Genomic DNA, 23,023 nt, shown 5'->3' with positions numbered 1-23,023 from the left:
CTGAGTTTCTGTCTGATCTGGCTGTGTGACACTGGCAGATTGCTTAATGTCACTCTTTGCTCACCAAACATGAAGATAGTTCTAATACCCACACAAATACAAAAGGAAGCGATATGGTAAGCACTTATATAATTGGCATAGAATTATCGTTCAATCAGTGGGAGCTACTACATGTCAAGTGGATCTAAAATAATGAAAATGTTCTCAGGGACTGGATGTATTTATTATTTAAAATTCAGTCAGAAAGATTGCCCTTGGTTTAGGTAATCTCTAATTTCTCTGACAGGTTTTTCATCAAGAAACTCTTAAATCAACTTAAAAATCAGAATTGAAGTAGAGAGGAGATTAGCATGAACAAATGAATCCAAATCTGCCTTGGCTGTAGTAGGTCAGGGCTGGGTAATGCCACTAATATTTCTTATTGGCTAGCCCAGAGGGACTGGACTGGATACACTGCAGCCTACCCCCCCCCACCCCACCCCACCCCCACACCTCGAAAAGCTTCCTTTTAGCAAAGGATAGGGAAGATCCAGCCTTCAGTCACTGGTCTTGGCATACTGGTAAAGAGCCTCAGAAAACATTTCTCTTCGTCCAGTACAGCATCTGAAACACACGCTCAGAGATAGAGATAGAGAGAGAGGAAGAGAGAGAGAGAGAGAGAGAGAGAGAGATGGGAACTACCCACCAGTCTTCATATCCAAATAGCATTTCTTCCCAGCAAGTAGCGTTCTAAGTTTTACTACCCTCACTTCAGTGCCAAAAGAAATCAGCTTTGCCATTCACATTTTATAGGCAGAAAACCCAAGGTACCAAGGGATTAAATAATTTGTATTGGAACGAGATTTTTACTAACTCCATAGAAAATTGACCTAGAACGTAAACATGGATAAACCACATCCTTTATTTAAACAATATTTTACAGTCTATGATGAAAGAATACTTAGAGATGGAATTTCCAGATTGACTGCTCACGAATTCACAGAAAAATTATGCAACTTTCCATTCACTCAGCAAACATTTATTCAATACATATCAAGTGCAAAGCATTGCAGTAGGGTCTAGAGAGAGAAGCACAGGTAAGATGAGGATCGGTCCTTGGGGAACTCATGAGACCCACAGGTAAAGAAAGAATCATTTAAAAAAAAAAGGTTATAGATTCTGTAACCCAAGAACCAAAAAATCTATACATGTTATACAGTAGGACCCAGAGGGGATTTAAGTCCTACAAGATCACTGTTTGTTTTGCTCTGGGTAGGCTTGGCAACAGCAAGAATCCTCCTGAACATGAAGAATTGCAACCTTTGCCAACTTCAAACCCACAAAAAGCTGAATTCAATATGCGCCCGAGTGCTAGAAATCACTACTACACATGTTCATAGAATCGTTATCTTTTGGAGTTGTTATCTGAAATGAGATTGTAATTATTCTCTAAATCCTAAAAAAAAGAAAAGAAAAGAAAAAAAAAACAGTCTTTGGAGGCTCCTTCCATTTGACCTTTAAATAATAATTCCCTACTGATTGCTATCTTGCCAAAGTAGAACCTTACCAAGGGGAGGGCCTGAAATCAGCCCAGAGGTTTATGGTTGCAAGGAGGGTGGAGTGCCACTACTTGCCAAAATTAGACACAGCTTTCAACCCACTTACAAAGTCTTGCCTTAAAACATTCTCTCCCTGGCACGGGCTTTGGCAACACCCTTTTGCTGGGGTTCCTCCTCACCTACAGGCATTCTTTGGCAGTCTTCTTAGCTGACACATTGCCCTCTGTCTGTAACACTGGTGGTGTCTAGGCCCTTTTCTTTCCCCACTGTACTTACTCTCTCACTAGGCGGTGGTGTATCCTGCCTTAACTTCTACAACATAAATGTCAGGCACTTCCACCTGACTGCGATTTAGATCTCTCCTCTAACATCCAGATAGGAATGTTCCACTCTAAACTTGATTTCTCACACAGAGGGCCCTGAGGTTTTTGTTTTGTTTTGTTTTGTTTCTTGGACAAAGCCCTAATAGGATAGAATTTGGGGGATTTTTCCTTCAGACTCTGTCCTGCTGAGCTGTTTCATCATCTGATTTAGAAATCTTCGAGCACCCATTTGAAACATATGAGGGGCCCCAGGAATAAGCAATTCAATCTGAGTCTCTGGGAGAGGGGTTTCAAGGGAGTTTGTGAAAATCCAGGCTAGGCATCACAAACCTGCTGCTTAGTTTGCAATTCCATGACTTACCTTGTCGTTCCCTTTGTATTTTCCTTTCAACTCTCAACCATCTACATTCCTTTCTGTGCTAACTAGCTCCTTTACCTACTGTTTCCATCAGCAAAGTAAAAAACCAACAACAACAAAACATCACTCTAAACAAGGATATCATTTCTGGCCTGAAATGACTTTTTTTTTTTTTTTTTTTTTTTTTTTGGTGCAGGTTCTGGGGCTTAAACTCAGAGCCTCTCATTCTCACTTAGCTTGTTCACTTTTAGCTTTTTGCTGGTTAATTGGAGATAAGAGTCTCAAAAATTTGTCAAAGTGTGCCGGCTTTGAACCCTGACCCTTAGATCTTAGCCTCCTGAGTACCTAGAATTACAAGTGTGAGCCAACAGCACTCAGCTTGACGTAATCGTTTAACTATTCTCATTGCTTTTGTTCTTTTTGTATGCCAATATCTTTATCTCCAGTGTACCCAGAGCCACTGAAGTAAATCTGAATATCACTCCTTTCTGTAAAATATTGCACTGGCTTTTTGCTGGCTCTTAGAATAAGCCACAGGTACTGAAGGTGACCTGTAAAGATGGTTGGGTATAGATAGAGCTTAACTTGTTTATTTGGATCTGATAACCAAACTTACCTACCTACTCTTCTTAAGGCCCATCTTCCTGACCTCCAGCACGTGGGTGGGCATATGACCAAATCTCCCAGAATGGGACATGGTGATCTGAGCCTTCCAGGTTAGGGGAGGCCTTTTTACCAAACAGTAAGTAGTCCCCGGGGCTCCTCTCCCACCACCACAAAGTGGAATTTCTGGCCCCAAACATTCCTCAAAGTCATTGTGGGCTGCTTTTTATTTCATTATTTGACATCATGTGGAAGGGGAAAAGTGTACTTTTTTGAAAAGCTCCTTTAATTGAGCTCTACTAAAAATAGGATTGAGACCATAAAATGAGCTGCTCATAGCTGATAAAAGAGGTGGCAGATTTATTGACCTGTATCTGTGTTCCACCTGAAAAATCTTGTGCAATATGGAGATAAGTGCATTCCTTAATAATTTAACCAGACTTGTTTTTTTTTTTGCCAGTCCTGGGGCTTGAACTCAGGGCCTGAGCACTGTCCCTGGCTTCTTTTGCTCAAGGCTAGCACTCTACCACTTGAGCCACGGTGCCCATTCTGGCTTTTTCTATATATGTGGTATTGAGTAATCGAACTCAGGGCTTCATGTATACAAGGCAAGCACTCTACCATTAGGCCACATTCCCAGTCCTTAAACAGAATTTGTATGATCATTTATGATTTGGCGGGGGGGGTCATGATATAATTAACTCATTAGTGTTTCCAGTGGCTATTTGACTCAGTAGTTTTGACATAACTAAAAAGCAAGCTTTAACACTAAACATGTTTAATAATGTGTCAGTCAGATTTACCACATCTTTGACCTTCATCCCATTTCTGACTTACACTCCCTGGGTTAGGGGCCACAGACCAGAGGAAATCAGAGGTGGGTTAGTGTCAAGGCTGAAGAAGGGTGGTATGGAAATGAGGTCCCAGTGGCTGGCAATCTAGGGGATAGACACATCTATTTTAAGTCAAATCCTTGATTTCTGTAACCCTATTGGAATATATATTGTCCATGGAACAAGAGGGAGGGGGCAAGAGGGAAAAGGCAGAAAACACTCAGAATCACTTGCAGTCAAATTATTTTCTCAACAGCCCATTATATATAGATGTTTCACTTGTTGTTCAGCTTCAAAATGGTGGCAAGGGGAACAGGAGATTTGCCTTAGAGTCTAACCTGAGAAATTCTAGTACACGTCAAAAATCTAGGCTGCTTTTCTGATTCTTAAAATGTGTTCATCTGAAATAATATTCTATATTCAAATTATATAGAATTCAGTATTATATTATTCAATGTTATTATTTAAACAATGACATCCTATATGCAAATAAGACAGACGTTCATTTGGGACAGAGAAAAATCCTCTATGATCAAGTTGAGGTGCATAATGAAATAACATGTAGGGAGCAATGTAGATTTTTTTTCAAGTTGTCAGAGTGAACACTTCAAGGTCCCTCTCTGTCATGGCCCCTTTAAAGCTCTGGAAGGGACCCTACTCACACATCCACATTTTGAATTCTCTTTATTAAATGAGTAGAACTAACGTTGTTATTTTTTAACTTTTATTAGTGAAGGTTGCTTCCTTTTCTATTCTCACTTTCTCTTGCCACATTTCCTGTCATGATGAATGACCCTAGGGTTGCCACAGGCATTTTTGGAGAATGGGCTACAGAAAGGTAAAGTTGGGGGTTCATTTAGGTGTAAGCCAAAGGGCATGTTTACATTATTTCCAGTCATATCCACATAGAGCTGTTTAGTCCCTGCTTTGATATAGAAACGACTTCCCAGCTCAAACCTACCATCCTTTGCTACAACTTGCTGACGTCATGGTTGATGGTACTGAGCCAGAGCTTGCCTGTGTGCCCACGAGCTACAGCTCTGCTCTGGTTGGGATAAGTGCTCTGTGCAGGTGCACTTGCTATAAAGGCCTATCCCAGGGGCAGCATCATCAGGAGGTGGTGAAAGCATCAAGGGGTGCGGGCCAAGTGGGAGGTAGGCTATTGGGGGTGCACCCTTGACAAAGACCCTGGGCTCTTAGCACCTTCTTCTCTGTCTCTTTGCTTCCCATGTCCCATGAGGTGAGTAACTTCCTCTGCCATAAGCTCCTGCCATAAGCCATTATGAACTATGCTGCCAGGGGCCCAAAAGCAGTGTGGCTTGAGCCTTACAGAGCTATGATCCTTTCCTGTGTATCAGTTGGCTATCTCAGACATTTTGTTACAGTAATGGGAAGCCAACTCACATCAGTAGCTAGCTCTGAAAGTATTTGGGTAGAGGAGGAAAAATACAGTTTGAAACATATAGAGCTGAAAGTCTGTGGAAAATTCTTCCAATCATCAGGCATGTAAAATTGTAAGAGAATTAGGCCTCACAAGATACCTAGTCAAAACAGCATTTTTTTCTCTGCCAGGAATATACTTTAAAATGTATTTGATATAGTTAGAAGTATTTTGGAAACCTACCAAGAGAAAGTTTATCCAAATTTCAGTGCTTGTGGGAACATACATTTGTGGCAGAATTATAAATACTCTATCTGTGTAAAATTACATATTTTATGCACCCCCAATATGTTTCATGAACATACTGAGAAAATATTCACATTCTTGACTTCTAGAATACTGGCAGCAACAATAACATGAAGCTTATAACAAGTTCGTTGACTGGCTGCTAAATTGTTTTCATTCAAAGAATAATTAAGATTTCTTTCTTGCACAAGAAAAGTTTTGAGCTGTCTGAAATCAGATAACTCAAATGTGAAAGAAACTTAGTAGAAGTTCCCCCAAGTTTCATGATACTAACAATGTAGGTGTATTGCCAGTTTTTAATTATGATATCAAAAACAACTTTCAAAATTAATTAAAACCAAGTTTGATCAATGATGCTAGAAGAATCATCTTCCTATTCATCAGGCTGATAGAAAGTAACATTGTCCCATGAAGAGATGGTCAGGAAGCATCCAGTCAAAAAAAAAGTAGGAAAAATTTTCAGGGATATACTGGGTAATGAAATGTTATTTTTCTGACTTTTAAAACAAAGATTTGTTTATGTGCAGCTTTGAAAATGTGTGACTTGAGTGTGTTTCTTGTGCTAAATAAATACTTTATTTTCAGTGTTTCTTCTTTTCTTCCTTTTACAGTACTGGGACTTGAACTCAGGGCCTTGTGTTCTTGTGTTTGGCTTTTTCTGCTCAAGACTAGTTCTCTCCCACTTGAGTCACACCTCCATTCCTGGATCTCTTTGCTATGGCTTTGAAAACACAGTGATTTCACATGTTTACAAGGTGGTTTCACATCAAATAGCTGCCTCAAAGTGTGAGGTCAACATGCCCAGCTTTGAACAAGACCCATCCCAGGGGCGAGGCAGGGCCTGGCTGGCTCAGCCTCACACTGGCAAATCAGGCCTTTCATATTATCTCCAAGTAGTTTTACACCTGCAGTTCCCAGGACTCTTCTGTTCTCCCTTTATCAGACCATATGGCCTGGATGTATTTTGAATTAGTATTAAAAATGATTTACATTAGGGTGAGAACAAGTATAGATAATTATAGAGCATTTGTTTTTTTTTTTATGTTTAGGACATTGCTTTGTTACATGCAAACATTTAATCTGTAACAGTATACAAAGAAGGCTCCAGTGTGACTCTGTTTCTGACCATGGACTGGTAAAGCCTTGCTGGGCCAGAGTCTTCCTCTTTTCCTCAGTGCCTGACATATAGTAGGCCCTTCAACAAGTTTTTATGTCCCTCCTTCCTTTGCTCTTTTCCTTGGGACACACCGTTTGTTTGTTTGTTTGTTTTTTGCCCTGTTTGTCAGGTAATAAGGAAATTTTTACAAAATGAAATCATACCTAACACATTCCAGTCATATTACCAAGTGGTGACCTTTATTTTTATTTTTTTATTTTTTTGGCCAGTCCTGGGCCTTGGACTCAGGGCCTGAGCACCGTCCCTGGCTTCTTCCCGCTCAAGGCTAGCACTCTGCCACCTGAGCCACAGCGCCCCTGCTGGCCGTTTTCCATATATGTGGTGCTGGGGAATGGAACCTAGAGCTTCATGTGTAGGAGGCAAGTGCTCTTGCCACTAGGCCATATTCCCAGCCCCTCGTGGTGACCTTTATTAAGCTGTGTGGCGTGACAGAGTTCAGGTTATCATTTGCAGCATCACACTCAGAGGTTGTAGGGAATGGCTATACCGTTAAGACCTGGGACTGTTGGCTGCTAGTCACTCCCACCTTCTCCTGGGTCTGGAACCAGCCCCGCCTCTGGTCTGCGAGCACATGTCGGGCTCCAGCCTGAGCCCGGACCTGTCCTTGGGGGACTGTGGTCTCCGCCTCTGCAGGAAGTTCCGTGACATCACCATGATGGACAGTTCATTAGTCAATCGTTAATACCCAGTTAGTCATTCCTCTTCCTCCCTCGTCATTACTGTTATATAAAGCCCTCCCCTGAATAAAACTTTTGGAAGCCGGTAGTCCATCAGATGGCTCCCCCAAAAATCTCTGTGCCCAGCGTCTGCTCTTAAACATAAGGGGGGCTTGGGGACGTGGGTGGTTTCGGCAACCCTACTTCATCTCAGCTTAGCCCCAACTGGGACATGCTCTGCCCTCCCGCCAGTGGGAGTAGCACGCAAAGCCGAGTGTCCCCCACAATTAAAGGCTTGGCATCTCCCCAAAGGAGACGTGGAACTTTAGCCCGACAAGAGGTGTCCTTGCACCTGGCATGATGTCTCATTGTTTCACAGAGGACCCCAGTGAAGCTCAACACATTAGGTGAAAGTTGTTTCTCAAAGGGGGGATGTAGGCTCGGCTGAGAGAATATGGACTTGAACTCTAGTCCTTACCCTGTGGACAGAATCATAGTACACAATAAGAGCACATGGAAAACACTATCGTGTGGCCACATTTTCATGAAATACTTTGAAGAATTGTGAAGGACTCCTTGGGAGGCTGAGGTTTGAGGACTGCAGTTAGAAGCCAGCTTGGACAGAAAATTCAGTGTGATTTATATCTCTAATTAGCAAAAAGTTAGAAGGTGAGGTATGACTCAAAGTGGCAGAGCACAAACCTTGAAGGAAAAAGCTCAGCAAGAAAGGAAGACACTGAGTTCAAGCCCTAGTTCTAGACACACACATACACACACACACACACACACACTTTTTTTTAAACTGTGAAGGATAAGACAAAGCCTTTAAAAGAGCTCAGTAATGGACAGGTGACTGACCCATAATACCACAGCCAGTAAGTGAGGAAGACAGAACTTGGGCCTAAGATTCTATGACTATGATTTTAGGCCCTTTATTTTTATGGTATTTGCAGTGTTGTTATTCAAGAACAGTGCCGGCCTTTTGAAGCTCCTGTTTAGTACTCTACTCAGGTAAAAGCCACCATAGGAGAACATAGAAGACATAGTTCTTGCTTTGGGTAGCATTTACATTCCATGAATTCATCTGGCCACATAGGCAGCTGCCTTATAACACACTGTGTTCAGGGCTGCCAGAGGAACAGAGGAGACACAATGGAATCAGTGGACAGAAGATAGGACCAGAGGAGAAAATACATGTAATCTATTCCTATGTTAGCAATCAGAGAAACTCACTCTGATGCCCAATTTTATAGCTAACATATATTTAATATACTGTAAACACTGTTCACACAGTCATCTTATCACCATTCCTGAAGTCACAAAACAAATATACTTAGGCTTGATGGATTTGGGAGAGTTAGTGAGGGTTGACCAAGGTGTAAAAGCATTCTTCCACTTTTCATCCTAGTTATCTGACTTTGTTCATTTTGTCTCTTTAACTTCCTTCTAAAAAATAAATATTTCTGCACCTAAATGATGTGTTTGGGCCACCACCCAGTGAGAGTTTTGCACTAAATCAGACGCAGGTTGAAATAAACTGTCCAAATAAATGACTTCTGCCTCTTCTCTTTACATTTAATGATCTTTCCTTGATTATGTGCTACTTGGAGAGATGCATGGAATTATATAATCTATTAATTGCTGCTCATGAAGAAGATAACAGCAGAGACCATTGAGTGAAACGGAATTACACAATCCATTTGTGAGGACAGGGAATATGTCTTTGCCTGAGTCTAGTTAGTGGGTTAAGTTTTTCATATTAAAACAGAATTAAGTGTTAAGATGGTTTTTTACTGTGTCTGTCAGCATGATGTCTTGATTATGAATCCACTCCAGAGCTAGGAATTTTGTGCTACTGGATATCTTCCCAACTCTCGTATAAGACATGAGAAAATATAATGTTTGCTGGTAATGGCAATTTCAGATAGACTTTCTGTTTGTTCAATAAGCAACAGACTAAAATAAGTACCTCATTTAAATTTGTAGAAAAAAATTCCTAGCTGTTTTAATACCCCTTCCTGCTAAATACTGTCCCAAGTGTGTCCCAAATGGGAACACTCTGTTTCTTTCTATATCCCACCCTAGACTCCTTACCTCTTTCAAAAATCAGCCCTTCTATCTCCCTCATTTCACTTAAGGGACAAATTTATTTGCCAAGCTACCACTATTTCCATATTCCCCCATTTTCCTATTTTCCAGAGAGTGAGAAAGCACATTCCAATATTTTCTTCTGATGAATCTCATCCTGAGTGTTTTAGGAATTGACTTACTTCCTCTGTCTATTTGATGATTGCAGATCTATCCCTAATATAATTTTTCCTGCCCATAGACTGAGGACCGATTTTCCCTCTCTCACCACAACTCTTTTCCCCATGCTTACACTATTATCTGTCTTTATGGATAAATTGGTGACAAGATCTATCACACATGACCCTCAGTTACACATGGCTCTCAATTAGCCAGAACTTTTTAATGGCAACTCTCTCTTACCCCCACCTCCCAATTTAAACAGGCTTCAGGATAGAATCATTGATTCATATCTGAAAAGTACAGGGATGGAACTTTTGGAATGTAAAAATATAGAGATACAAATAACATTAACTAATTTCCTCACTGAACTGGGCCAGGCCTCGCCAAAGTAGCTATTCTTTACCAAATCTAATCCCAGCAAGAGACCTCCCTTGTCTGATATTCAAGTGGAGACTCAAAGATCAGCTTTTGGTTGGATTGAACCAGTTCAGATCAGTTACCATCCCTGAGACAATGGCCATCATCAGAGATGTGGGATATGCTCATTGCAAAAGGCTGGCATGTTTCTATTCTTAAAGTGTGCAAATAGACATCAATCCTCTCATGATTAGGTAGGGAAGAAGGATAGACGCATCCGCAAGGAAGCTAGTACAGAGAAGGGAGATGGAGGGATGGATGCATGCTAGGTAAGCAAACAGAGCAGGTGTTCACTGTAACCTTGCTCCCTGGCAGACTTCATTCCTTGCTGAGATCTGGTTTCTGTGTTTGGATTTTGACCCCTATCTACCTCTGTCTTGAATACTAATGTTCAGTATTTCCCCTATGGTGTCCTCTAGTAGTTTCAAAGTTCCAGGTTTTATATAAATGCATCTGATCCATTCTGAATGGATTTTTATCCAGGATGTGATAGGGATCTAGCTTTTGAAGTCAATACACAATAAACATACCTGTGCAGTCATGTTTATTGTGGTACTATTCACAATAGCCAAGCCATGGATCAGCCTAGGCACCCACCAACAGATAAATGGATATAGGAAATGTGATATACGTGTGTGTGTCTGTATGTGTGTATCCATATATATTATATGCAATGGAGTATCATTCATCCACAAAGAAAACCAAAATCATTCCTTTCCAAGGAAAGTGTATGGAATTGGAGATAATCACACCAAGCAAAATAAACCATACTCTGAGGCATTTAGTTGTTTTTTTTTTCTTTTTCTTTTTTAAAAACATGAACATAGAAGGAGGACTACTTGGGAAGAGGAAGGGATCCAGTGGAAGGAGGGACAAGAGAGTAATGAAGGGTAAATAGGACCAAAGTATGACACATGCAAGTATGAAAATGCATTATTTCATATAATTAATATATTCTAATAAACTTGTAAAGAATAGAATTTTCACCTAGTACTAACAGCAAATAGTGCTTCAGAGTCACAGAACAGTGATTTCACTTTAGAAAAGCAGCAGGAACTAATTAAGTGCTGCTTCTTTCTCTCCCTGCTTCTTAACGATAGCTTGGGCACTAAGAAAGGCTGTTGGCAAGACTGTAAGACACCATTCCATTGCCAACCCCATGTACCTCCACCCTGCTTCATTGCGGGGCTGCCTGGCACTATCCTAGCTTGTCTCTGTGCAGTGGCAGGCATGCTTGGCACTTCCCCAGTTAGAGTATGGCTGTTAGATTATGATACAAGGGTCTTCCCTAGTGGGCACTGTGTGCATTAATAGCAAAGTGGCTTTGCCTGAGATGCTTAGCTTCACCAACCTCCAGCCAACGTCCCACTAAATCAGTACATCATAGGGTGGCCACAAGTGTCATTAGAATTCATGTGAACACAGCCTCACCCATAGTCTATGCTCCAAGTACATTGAAGCTCATTGATTACCAGAGCTCCTGGACGACTTACCTTTTGCTAGGCTTTCAGAATTTTCCTGTTTTGGAGTATCAAACCACCTTTATCTATTTGGTGAATTCCTCATGAATTAATTTTTTGTGGGTGTGCTGGTCCTAGGGCTTGAACTAAGATCTGGGTACTTTCTTGAGCTTTTGTGCTCAAGGCTAGCACTCTACCACTTGAGCCACAGCTCCACTTCGTGTGTGTGTGTGTGTGTGTGTGTGTGTGTGTGTGTGTGTGTGTGTGTGTGTTTAGAGATAAGAGTCTCACAGACTTTCCTGCTTAGGCTGGCTTCAAACCCCAATCCTCAGATCTCATCTTCATGAATAGCTAGGATGTCAGGTATAAGCACCTGGCACCTAGCAAATTAATCGATTTTTATGTCACTCAGTGGGCATATCCTTTTATGTTAACATGTTAGATGATTCATTTGGTCCTCACAACAAGGTACAGAGATAGGTGGCATTCTTTGTTTCCATTTGCCAGCTGGGGATGCTGAGATAGAGAGCTGGTATGCAGAAGAACAGTAGCTTATCCCCAAACTGTGGACACAGACCTGTAACTTAAGTCTGATTCAACGTGATGCCCTTGCTCTTCTTTGACTGAATGATTGGGGAAGGCTGACACTCGCCCTCAGAGGTTCTGAGGCATGCTCTGGAGGATTCAGAATAATCTGCATTAGAACAAGACCACAAAATAACCCTTGAAACAACGAGACCTTTAACCCTTTGATCATCCCAGACGCTGCTATAACTGTCAGCTAAGCTATTAGCTCCATTTGTATGTGTATCGAACACATGATGAACATGAGTCTATTAGTCTTGTTCATGCCCGATGTCTTACTGGAACTTGTTGTATTGAGTGAATACCCATTCAGTCCTTTTCAATTTGTGTTCTTTATTTTGATGAGTTTGTTGGTGATTGAGGAGAGGGAATGCTCTTCTATTTCCTCTGTATTATCTGATGCTTGTCACATTTAATAGAGTCTCAGCAAAGATTACTGGCCCACGTGGTTGTAATACAAGATGTGAAATAAATTTTCAGTTTTTGGTCATTCAGTGTTTATCACTGCCCTTTCATTGAAGACGGGATTTTTTTTTTTCAGGTCTGGAATTCCTTTGAACATTTATACTTGGTTTTCCACCTAAACATTCAGAGGTGAAGAAACAACAAACAATCTAATTTTTGCCTTAGGGGTAAAATATTTAACTGCTCAACCTTCTATGTTTTTGCATAAGGAAATGTTTAACCAAGATTCCTCAGGTTACAGTCAAATGGTCAGACTTCTCAAAACAAATGTGCACACATAAATAGGCAGGCATGGTTTGCCCCCAAATGCAATTGTTGTTTAGGCCAATATTTATTTTACCTATCAGAACTCAAGGTTTCTAAAACTTGAATCAGCTTTAATGAGCTTTGTCCTTTGGCAAACAAGTTGTCATCAAAGACAGTTATTGAAGTTGGGTGCTTATGGCTCATGTCTATAATCCTAGCTACTCACAAGATTGAGATTTGAGGATTGAAGGTTGAAGCCAGCCAAAGCAGGGGAGTTTGTGAGACTCTTATCTCCAATTAACCACAAAAAAGCTAATAGTGGAGCTATGGTTCAAGTGATAGAGCACTAGCTTTGAATGGCAAAGCTGTCTAGGTCCTCAGTTCAAGCCCTAATCCCTACACACACACACACACACACACAAACACACACACACACACACACGGACGCACACATGCACGCACGCATGCCCACACAATGTGTAACTAGAACTGAATTATAAAATACTTGCCTTCAGGGAGTTTACAATCTATTTGGAATGAGAATAATATATACATGCAGTAGCCAAGAGCAAAAGTTGTGTTGGGATTTCCAGCATTTTAATTACCTATTTGGTTCAAACTACTCACTGGAGATAGTATTTTGTCTAAGGGGATAGAGCACATTGAAGGTTAATGTACTAGTCTGAATTTAAATCCTTTTTTTTTTTTTCCTATTTAAGGATATTTTTTCTAACCATAATGAAACTTAAACTCAGAAAAAAAGTAAGTTTGCTTTTTGCCAGTGTGTTAGTAACCTAATGGAGATGGCCCAGACCATAATGGCAAGGGGTGAACATTATGGGATGGTTGCCAGGAAACCAACTGGCATGGGATTGGGTGCATGAGTCACACCATTTTAGGTGGGGATGAGGAGGCCAGGGACTACAGAGTACTAGCCAGTAAAAATATAATTCAAGCCACAAATGCTAAGCCACAGATACAATTTTAAAAATTCTAGTAGCCACAATTAAAAGTAAACAGAAACAGGTGACATTTACTTCAGTGATCTACTTTAATCTAGTATCTCTAGGGTATTAGTTCAACATGTAATTAATAGGAAAAAAAGAAGGTATTTTTGATTTTGTGAACTAAGCCTCTGAAATCCAGTGTGTGTTGTACACTCAGCACCGCCAATTGTTTAACAGCCACAAGTGCCTAGTGATACCTACAGGCATCTCCCATGAGATGGGTTAGAATAGCATAGGTCAAGTGGCTTAGCCAGGACTAATGATTTCCTGGATACTGCTTCTCAGACATCAGTGCAGAGGACTCACTTGAGGACTAGATTAAGAGGCAGATCTGGCCTCCCTACAGGTCAGTGCAGGCTGCTGAGTGTCTAACACACTTTCCCAGAATGCTCTTCCCACATGTTGAATAGCCAGGTTAGTCTAGGACATTACCAAGGAAGGAAGATAGAAATAAGCAAGGCAGATCTCAGTAGACCAGTCAGTATGGTTCTTGTCTCTGGATACCTTGGCCAAAGAATTAGGACCCAATCCTGCCTTCTAATAAGAAGGCGCTTTCACCCTCTGTTACTCACCTCCCCCCCTTCAAAGGACCAGGTTTGAAAATTGTTTTGCGTGTGTGGCAGTTCTGGGGTTTGGACTCAGAACTCAGTACTAGGCAGGGGCTCCACCACTCAAGCCAAACCCCCAGCTTTTTCTGCTTTTGCTGTTTTTCCAACTGGGGCTTAGCACTTTTCTCCTGGAACCAGTCTTGGACCGTGATCCTTCTATCTTGCCCCCCCACATAGTTGAGATGACAGGCATGTGCCACCACATCAAACTCATTCTGAGAGACAGGGGTCTCAGTAATTTTCTGAGTTGTCAGGCCCAGAAGGGGTATGCTTCATGGGAGAGACTGGATAATGGTCTCTGTCCATGAGTGACCCGACAGTCGCCGGCTTTCCCTTTCTGTGAGCTCCTGTCCTCACACACAGCATCCTGTTTGTGCTGCCTTGCCCCATGGAAGCATACCTCGTCTATAGCCCAGGTATACACGGCACCAGCCAGAAGAGGAAGAATGTTTCCACAAACTGTGGGAAGGTAATACTTGGTCATGTATATAAAAAGGAACAAAGTTAGACCCACTGTAGCTATACCCAAGAGAGTAATTCTGGTATGCATTTGTGTATGCATATATAGGCACACATGTTCATGTAAGCATTCACACACATATACACACATGCATGCAGATAAAAGAATTTCTGGCCTCAGTTCTGTAGATAGAGAGTGTGTTTGATTTAACAACTGCAACTAGCATTAACGTCTGTGTAACAGAAAGGGCAATGTTTCTTATACTTAAATTTGTATGTGTAGGCAGAGAAATGTGCATGAAGATCATCACTGCATTGTTAGGTCCTCTCCCTGAGGGCTCCATGCAGATGCCCCCACCTTATTAAGTCTCCACCCATTTACCTGGGTAACCTGCAGACCTGGAGGCAGTTACCTCCCCTTTCCCTGAGGTCACCTCCTAATCCACCTGGCCACACCCCTTGCCCCTGCCCTAAATAAAGCAGGGCTGGGTGGGGGTCACGCTCTCTCTCTCTCTCTCTCTCTCTCTCTCTTTCTCTCTCTCTCTTTCTCTCTCTCTCTCGCTCTCTCGCGCTCTCTCTCTCTCGCTCTCTCTCTCTCTCCCTTCTCTCCAGCCATGGATCATCTTGGCCACAGGCCAGCAGTTCGGTAATAAACTTTCTTTCCTGCCTGAATACCGCGTGGCGTTCTCCTTTACCGGCTACCTACTTTAAAAACCTAACATATATGGTGCCGTGACTCGGGAAGGGCTTAAGAGTCAGGACAGGCGGAATTCCCATCTATTTTTCTTCTTTTTCTGGGAGTATCCCCAGTCCTGACGGCCCTTTTTCCGCGAACCGAACTGCTGTGAGTCGCCACGCGGCACTTTTCACTAATACCATTGCTGACCTCCACATCCACCGCCACCTCCACACCACGTTGTCTACCCTGGTGAGTGAAACTGCTGCTGCTCGGGTGCTCTGCCGCTCCGTCCGCCGCTTCTGCCGCTTCTGCCGGGTAAGCTCATCCACTCACCAGGCGCCTCCCTCCCGTGCTTTTTGGGTTTTGCATCACAGTCACACCCAAGCCGGGACACTGCTAGCATGCCTCTTGACAGTGCAATGAGGCCTGCTCGAAATACTCACTCAGATACAGTTTTTGCCCCTGCAATGGTAAATGGTTAGAAGTCACTTATATTCAGGCTCTCTCTTTCTCTTTTCCTCTCTTTCTCTTCCTTTTTGCTCCCTCTCTCTCTCTCATCTTTCTGCTTACTTGCTTACTTTATAAAATTCCCAAGTTGTACCATCGTTGTGTGCCTTGCTCACAAAGCTGCCTCTTTTCACAGACCTCTGAAACTGAGGCTTGACCACCAATGTGCTTTGTCAGCAAAGATATCTATAAGTTCTTTGCTCTAGCATTGACCACGTGATAAATATTGGGTTTAACAGGCATCAGCTCAGGCGCCATTATGCCATGCCACGTGTTCTCTGTTAGTGTGTTTGTGTCCTGCCACCCCCCCTCAACATGGCAAAAGAGTCTACTGCTGGAATTCATTTTTGCATGCTGTAAAACCTATGTGCACAGTGTGTATGTCTGTGTAAATGTCATTTGTTAACATGTTCATTTAGCTATATATCTGTGCTAAAACTCATCACAGCTACTGAGTTTTGTCATTGCAGAATTCTGGCAAGTATTTGGTCAGTTCTTGACAAGGTACAGGTAAGCTCTAGTCCCCTTGGTCTCCTTGTTGTTTTAATTGGAAATCAAAAAGGGCTTTTGTGGCTAAGACTCCCTTGGATTGCAGTTCGAAGCCAGCCAGGGCTGAAAATCTCTCTCAAACTCCATCTCCCAATTAATCAGCGAAGAGCCAGGCTGGAAGCATGGCTGAAGAGACTTATCTCTTACCAGCCAAATGCTGGAAGTGGAGCTGTGGCTCAAGTGGTAGAGTGCTAGCCTCGAGCAGAAGTGCTCAGGGACAGTGCCCAGGCCCTGAGTTCAAACCCTGTGAATGTCAATGGGGGCAAGCCATCCCAGCAACAAGCACCTAGACCACTGGGACACAGCCAGTTCCAGGAACAAGGATCAGGGAGAGGAGTAAGAGGAGAATTATGTCACATCCTAAATGAAGTCACTTTGTCTCACCCTTTCAAAATTAATCAGAGCCGGGGGATCAAGAGATAGTAGCTTGTCCATCTAATGTCCATGCCTGAGTATAAGAACTGTCCAAGTAATCCAATTTTTAATTTTGTGCCCTAAACCCTTCCTTTTGCCTTAATATTTTTTTTTTGTCCAGCCCCTGCCTCATGAGACTTCTTCCAGGCTTCATTCAAGGACTGGCATCTACCACCAAGGGACCCTGCTGCTCGCCTTCTCCAGGAGAGGCCACATTTCTGCCTTTTACCCCTAGTGCCGACGCCCCTTGCCAGCAGGAAGCAGCCAGAGAGAGTCTTCGTCCTTTTTCATTACTATTAAAAGGCTGGAATGTTAGGTCCTCTCCCTGAGGGCTCCATGCAGATGCCCCCACCTTATTAAGTCTCCACCCAGTTACCTGGGTAACCTGCAGACCTGGAGGCAGTTACCTCCCCTTTCCCTGAGGTGACATCCTAATCCACCTGGCCACACCCCTTGCCCCTGCCCTAAATAAAGCAGGGCTGGGTGGGGGTCACGCTCTCTCTCTCTCACTCTCTCCCTTCTCTCTGGCCATGGATCATCTTGGCCACAGGCCAGCAGTTCGGTAATAAACGTTCTCTCCTGCCTGAATACCGCGTGGCATTCTCCTTTACCGGCTACCTACTTTAAAAACCTAACATGCATGACTTTATAATAGAAAAGGTTAGACTATGCTGGTTGAACGAATTACAGTTTATTCAGAAATGCTCTGTGTAGTTAAGCAATATGTTACCTACATGAACAAATAAAAATAATGTGCACATGATATTTGCTCAAGTGACAGAACAAACTTAAAAAACAAATTTCAAAGAAAAATAAAAATTGGAGGTGGTCACCAGCGTGCTTTCTGTTCTTTCTTCCGTTTGTTCCTGGATGGGATGGGATGGGGGAGCTCTATGCTAACAGCTCACTATCCTGATCCTTGTGTTTCCAGCTATGTGACAGGCAGGAGCTCCTCCTCACGGCTGTGATTAGAAAACCCCTGTGGGAAACATGATTAGCTCAGATTGGGTTGTAGGACTATTCACACACTATTGTCTTCCTCCTCTTCCCTTTCCTTCTCCTCCTCCTTTTCTCCTCCTCCTTTTTTCCCTTCTCCCTTCTCTTTCCCCTACTCCGCCTCCTTCTTCTATTCCTCTTCTCCTTCTTTGGTTCTTCCTCCTCCTTCTCCTCCTCCTCCCACAGCAGCACTGGAGTTTGAACTCAGGACCTCATAGCCACCAAGCCCTTCTCTGTATTATTAAACCTACAAATATTCCTATTTTATCAGAAATAAATGTTTGGAGCATGTGCAATGAAATTCTGCCTGGTTATCAAGGTGATTTTTTTCTCCCAAGTTTGTGATGACCACCAAACACATGGTGGTCTGTGAAAGGATATGTCCCGGCCATCCCAGGGGACCATGTGGAGATAGTCACAGACTGGAGAAGAAGGTTTATAAGGAGGTTTATTAGTGGGGCCATATCTCCCACGAGAGAGGGAGCAACACTGCCTCTGCACCTCATCCAGGTGGCAGCTTCTCTCTGGGGCTAAAGGGGAAGTAGGTAAGTCTTAATAGTGAGTAGGAGTGGCCCATTAGGTATGGGTGGATCTGGGGGCTAATGGGAGGAGCTGAGGCAGGAGAAATGCTAACATTCTGGAGATGGATTTTGTCAGTGCTAGTAAGATTGATCACTGAGCAGGGCAGTTGTACTCACAAAGTTGAATGTACAAAGGACTCCCACCCTGTTGATGCCTGACATATCACCAGTTACAGCAGCTTTGCTCCACTCCACAAGGATGCCAGTCTCCTCAAGCTTCCTCTACTTGCAGTGTCTATTGTGGACCAGGCTCCATGGTCACTACCAGATGGGCCCATGTCGACATCTAATGCAGGCTGGGCCATTCACATCCTCCTTTCAGAAATGTGGACTGTTGGAACTGTAAGACCGAGTGTAGTTTTTCCAAGGAGAATGTGATCATAGGAAAAGCCTGTGTGAAAAAAAGAGAAGGAGAATAGTTCATGAGAAAACCAGAACAGAAAAAGCACCCTGCATCTCCATCCCCAGTTCAGGGCATGGCTCTGGGCCCAGGAGACATACAATGGAGCCTTTATCATGGATTTTTCCTTTCTTTGATATCAAATGAACATTTTCATCGTATTAATGTATTACTTAGCTGCACACACTATATGGAAGGCAACAGATAGACACAAAGAACAGAGTGCAGAGTAACTACTGTCAAGATGTGAAATACTGGAAATTGGCACAAAGGTCCAAGCACTTGAAAAAATTTCTAATATTTCTAAGAATATTTCTTTTTAAAAGTTGTTATTGTATAGATGATGTGCAGAGTGGTTACAGTTACATATGTCAGGTAATGAGTGCATTTCCTTTTGAGCAGTGTCACCTCTTCCCTTGTTTCCTCCCAGTTTCTCCCTCCCCAACAAGTTGTACAGTTACTACTGAATTTGTTCACCCTTTGTCCCACCACTTCCGTGCTCACCATACCTCACACAAACAGATGAACTTCCATACAAGACAAAAGACATAAAAAAAAAACAGCTAAAAGAGACACAAAGAAGAAAAATGAAAAAGAAAAATAACAAAAAACCCTTTGTTTCCATTTCTTGGAGTTCATTTCAATAAGCATCATTTTATATGACCATATGCACATAGCTATTGAGCCTTTGTGATCCTCGCCTAAGAGAATCCTCCTTTAGTCTCACTCTGTGAATGTCTGGAGTCCTGTATAAATTATCATGTCCACGTTTATTTATTTTTGTCTTTTACTATCCAGTGTGTTTGATGAAATGGGCTTAAGATAACTTGTTTCTTGCAATCCAAGAGTCTAGGCCAAAACTTCAAATGAATATATGTATGTATGTATATATGTATGTACATATGTATGTATATGTATATATGTATACATATATGTATACATGTATGTATATGTATGTACATATATGCATTCCAGAAGCATTTACATTTATCCTTCTGGAATATCATTCTGAAAGCCCTCACATTTTTGTGGTTTCAAGCACTATTTATCATTCTGGAAGTGTTTATGCTTTTGTAAATTCAAGCACTAATTTAAGTGTGAATAAAAGACAAACACTTTTATGGAACCTGGCTATCTCAGTTGATGACAAAATTCAGCAGTTTACAGCCCATTTAGCTAAATAAATATTAAAAATAAAATATAAGAGTAATATTACATATACACCAAGTAATACTGTATAACACATTATCCAACTCAAGAAAGCAGACATTTTAGGAGATTTTCCTTAATTTGAGTTCTCTTCTTGCCCCCAAATGTAAGCATAAGACCAAAATCTATTTGTTTGCTTATTTGTTTGTTCATTTTTGTCCCAGTACTGTGGTTTCAACTCTGGGGCTGGGAGCTGTCCCTTAGCTTTTGCACACAGGCTACAAGCACGCTACCACTTGAGTCATGTTTCCACTTCAAAATTATTGGTGATTAATTGGTGATGAGAGTCTCACAGACATTTCTTGCCTGGGCTGCCTTTGCAGTGAAATCTTCAGATTTCTGCTTCCTGAGTAGCTACAACTATAGACATGAGCCAGAGCTACCAACACCCAATGAAGACTGAATTTTTTTCTATTGTTTATGTCGTATTTCTTATAACTTTTCCTATGTATCCTTAAAACATTTAGTTTTTTGGAACTTTACGTAAGTGAAATAATATCCCAGACTTCTATGAATTCCTTTTTGACTCAGTTTGATGCTTGATTGATTAATTTGTATGTGTACAAATGTATTTCAGTTCATTCATTTTCACTGCCATATATTATTTTAATAAAATATTGAACTTTTAACAATTATTAATATTTTATATTTAAGTCTGAATTAATTTATTGATGAAATGTATCAATATCAACACTCATACAAATATTTAACATATATTACTTAGCTATCTAGCATGTATATGTGTAATATACGGTAGACGTCATCTATCATTTTAAGTGCATTTTATCATTATACTCCTGTGGTTGTTTTTGTTTTTTTTTTCATTCGTTTCCTGTTTTCTTTCTTTTTTCTCAAAATATGCCAGTCCTGGGGCTTGAACTCAGGACTTGGCCCTGTTCATGAGGTTATTTTTCTTTTTAAACTTAAGGCTAGCTCTCTGCCACTTAAGCAACAGCTACACTTCTAGCTTTTTTGGTGGCTAATTGGAGGAGGTAAGTGTCTCATGGGTTTTCCTCCAGGCTGGCTTTGAACTGTGATCCACAGATCTCAGCCTCTTGAGTAGCTAGGATTACAGGCGTGAGCCACTGGGGCCCTAGCTCTACTCCTGTTTTATTAGTATGTAAATCTATGTCAGATTCTATAAAACTTTATCAAATTTTCTGCACCTATCAAGTTAGTCATGTTTTTCTTCTTTTTGTTTTTATTAAAATAGTTTCATGTAGTCAATTACATTCATATATTTTTAATATTGAAGCAACTTTACATATCTGAGATAATCTATGTTGTCATAGAAAGTAGTGCATCTTTTTATGTTGCTAGCTGGATGCTGATATGTTGTTTATTGTTTTATATTTTCCTGGATGAGAGAAACCTGCTTGCGATGGCCATTCTCTGCTCTGCCCTCCATTTATTTGGGTGTCCCAAGTATCCAAGGCTCACCTCTGAGCTGTGGAGTTGTTTTATTTTTACCACTTGTGAAAGAATTTGAATATGGTTATAATAACCTGCTCCTTGGCTGTTGGAAGAAACATTCCTGTCAAGTTTCCTATGCCTGATGTTTTCATTTTGGAGAGATAGCTATCAACTAATTCAATTTCTTCCATTTTTATGGTATTATCCACTTGCCTATTTCTTCATACGTTGGTTTTGGTGGTTTGTATTTCTTTAGTAACTTATCCATCTTGTTGAAATTTTTAATGTTTATTGGCATAAAGTTATTCATTTCTCTTGTTATCATTGCTCTTCAGAATCTACAGATAGTCCTCGTTTTCATTTCTAATGTTGTTTATCTAGGTCTTCTTTCTTAATTAATCTTACCAGAATTTTGTCAGTCTGGTTTTTTTGTTGTTGTTGTTTTGTTTTTGAGCAACTTTTGGCTTTGTTGAGTTTTTGTTTTCTATTCTCTTCTCTATTTTTTCTTTTCTTCTATTGAATTTAATATGATCTTCCATTTTTGACTTCTTAATTGTTTCTCTGTTAGGTTTTATTTATTTGGCAGTTTTGAGGGTGAATTCAGGGCCTTGTGTTTGCTTGGCAGGTGCTCTACCACCTCCAGTCATTTTCGCTTTGTTTTTTAGATAGGGCTTTGCGTTGGGCAAGAATCCTAGACTGGGATCTTCCTATTTAAGCACCATGCATCTGGGATGACAGACACCTACCAACATACCCAGGACTAGAATGATACATCACTTACTTTTTGCTTAGGCTGGCTTAAAATTTTCAGTCATCCATTTTTCTATCCCAAGCAGCTGAGATCACAGGCTTGAGCCACTGTGTTGAGCCATATTTTCTTTATCATCTAAGGCAAGAAATTTAGTTAATATTCATTTCTGGTTTCCTTTGTGTACTATACTTTGATTTGTGAGTTAGAAGTGTTTTAAAATTGTCAACTGTGCAGAGTTGTCCTGAGTAAATTTTGTAGGTTCTTTTTGTTGTTGTTGTTGATGGTGGTGATGGTGGTGGTGGTGGTGGTAGTCGTGGGGTTTCAACTCTGGGCTTGGGTGCTGACTCTGAGCTCCTCAGCTCAAGCCTAGCACTCTACCACTTTTAGCCACTGTTCCACTTCCAGTTTTCTGGTGGTTAATTGGAGATGAGTCTCATGGACTTTCCTGCCTGGGCTGGCTTTGAACCACACTCCTCAGATCTCAGCCTCCTGAGTATCTAGGATAACATTATTTTTACTGTGGGAAGTGAAATATCTTGTTGGGGATTATTGTAGAATATAATTAATTATTTTTAAGTGTCTGAAATTTGCATGAAAATCAATTTATTCCCCAAATTTAAGTATATGATATAAAAATTTGCTTCAAGCCTTATGATAGAATTACAGATTTCTCATGTGCTTCATGTGTCAATTACTGAGAGGTGCATTAAAATTTGTCTGATAGAATGGTAGATCTGCTAAAATTTCCTACAGTTTTGTCTATATAAACTATTTCAAAGGCTATATTGCTAGGTGCAATAAGATTTAGAATTAAGTTCGTGCTGTGTTGAAACTTTTAATTATACAATGGCT

Source organism: Perognathus longimembris, chromosome 14, assembly GCF_023159225.1.
Source record: "Perognathus longimembris pacificus isolate PPM17 chromosome 14, ASM2315922v1, whole genome shotgun sequence".
NCBI classification, from domain to species: Eukaryota; Metazoa; Chordata; class Mammalia; order Rodentia; family Heteromyidae; genus Perognathus; species Perognathus longimembris.
This window is presented reverse-complemented; position numbering follows the sequence as displayed.